Genomic DNA, 2,385 nt, shown 5'->3' with positions numbered 1-2,385 from the left:
GGGATTTATGCCAGTTTCACTGGGCATAAATCAGCCAATTTTATAGTCCGCCTACCCCCTTTTCAGAATTGAGGTCTCCAACTTTGCTCCTAGCAGCCACCCCTCTTGGCTGTGACCACCAAAGCCCTCCCTGAACAGACTTCTTGGGGACAAGTCAAGTCAAATATGAGGTGAATCAAAGTAAAGAACTCAAGAATGGAGGGCTGGGAAACCCACTCTAAAAGGACTGGCAGTGAGCAGGGGACCCGCGCACGCACAGAACAGGGGCCAAACAATGGTGGGAAGGATGGTTACAGGACAGGATGCAGGTAGTTACAAACCTTGACAATGTAAAAATAAGAACTCACAACATTTGGGAGGGGGGAAGAGATAGGAAGTGGGTGAGCTCATTTCCTCATCCTAAATCCGCAGGCTGTCAAGAGATGCCATCTACAGTTGAAGCATATTTAAAGAATGAATTCAGCCTCTGGATATTTTTCTTTCCTTTTAATTATTTGCAGCTTGGCAATTTCTTTAGTTACATTTAGGCTTCTTCTTTTTTTTTTTTCCTTTCTGTTGAACACTTTTTCCAAAAAGAGCATGCACTGTGTGAACACTTTTTGGTAAAAATTTCCATCAATCTACCTGTCCTTTTCTCTGAATAGGTGCATAGACAGATGTCTCCATCGATGCTTCTGGGGGTGCTGGCTTTCCAGAGCACTTGAAAATTTTCTTTTTTGTGCTATTCAGTGTTACTGGAAGTTCTTTCTTTTTATTTATTTGGCTGCTGCTGGGTCTTAGTTGCAGCACGCGGATCTTTTAATTGCTGCATGTGGTCTCTTTTAGTTGCAGGGCTCTTTTAGTTGCAGCATGTGGGATCTAGTTCCACCACCAGGGATCGAACCCGGGACCCCTGCATTGGGAGTCTTAACCACTGGACTACCAGGGAAGTCCCTTGAATTTCTTATAATGTGCGTGCACTATTATTGTAGAAGCAAAGCCTTTTATTTAAAAACTGAAAATACATTTCTGGAAAAGAGAAAATCGGGCGCTCCTTTCTGGTTTGTGCTTCCTGCGTGCGCTGCCGGACAGTCTGGTTCCCGGGTGGGTGAGGGGGGCGGTCCAGCCCCTGGGAGGCGTGGGTGCGTGGCCCTGGCACAGGAGGCCCGGCGGTGCCGCTTCCCCAGCTCCGCCAGCACGTTTGAACCTTGGGGACCCGGCCGCGTGCAGGGTCTGTGCTCCACGTGTCACCGGGTGACTCTGTGCCGCTCTGGGCCTGCTTCCTCATCCAGAAACCCGAGAAGCCATCCTTGGCCTGCCTCACGTCCAGGTTGCTGTGAGGGATGTGTGATGTGTAGGGTCTGAGTGTCCACAGTGGAGCGGTCACTAGAGAGACATTAATACACTCTGCCATCATAGGATTCAATTCTAAGCCACGGTGCTGCCACCCCAGGCTAAAGGTTAAATTGGAGAGGAGAGGGTCAGGTGGCACTGCCGGCTGTTTCCAGGTCCCAACAGCCACTCTATGCTGCAGCTCCATCTAGTGTCCACATGGGGACACAGGCCCATATAACTGGCTTAGGGTAAAATTTCCATACTTGCAAATGGTAAAGGGCTCATTAGGCAAGCAGGACCTAAATACAACCAGTTTAAAACACTCCTCCCCATACTAAGGTTTGGAATTTCAAAGCAAGCATTATACAAATTCAGCACTTATAAAGATGTGTGCATCCTTTGTTTGAAAGGACAGCGAATTCGTGCAACAAATGATATTTATAATATTTATTTATTTATTTATTTATTATTTATTTATGGCTGTGTTGGATCTTCGTTTCTGTGCGAGGGCTTTCTCCAGTTGTGGCAAGCGGGGGCCACTCCTCATCGCGGTGTGCGGGACTCTGACTGTCGCGGCCTCTCTTGTTGCGGAGCACAGGCTCCAGACGCGCAGGCTCAGTAATTGTGGCTCACGGGCCCACTCGCTCCGCGGCATGTGGGATCCTCCCAGACCAGGGCTCGAACCCGTGTGCCCTGCACTGGCAGGCAGACTCTCAACCCCTGCGCCACCAGGGAAGCCCTGATATTTATAATAATTGACATTTATTGAGTGTTTATGATGTGCTTGGCACAATTCTAAGTGCTTTCATTATGAGTTCATTGCACCCTCTACAAAGCTGTGAAACCAGGGTGGGGTTGGAAGTACTTATTGTTTCGCTTTAAGATAAGAACCCTGGGGCACACAAAGATAAAAGTAAAACCTGTCACTCTGCTAATTTCTGAGGGGAGGCAGAGGCTGCCTAGTGGGCCAGAGAGGAGGAGGGAGCCAGATGGGAAGCTACTGCCAGGCTCAGGAGAGGGAGAATGGGGGCTGAGACAGTCCTCCGGGACTCAGGCTGGACCTGAGGGGAG

Source organism: Balaenoptera acutorostrata, chromosome 3 (assembly GCF_949987535.1).
Source record: "Balaenoptera acutorostrata chromosome 3, mBalAcu1.1, whole genome shotgun sequence".
Lineage (NCBI taxonomy): Eukaryota > Metazoa > Chordata > Mammalia > Artiodactyla > Balaenopteridae > Balaenoptera > Balaenoptera acutorostrata.
The sequence above is the reverse complement of the archived record's forward strand: the minus strand, read 5'-3'. Positions refer to the sequence as shown.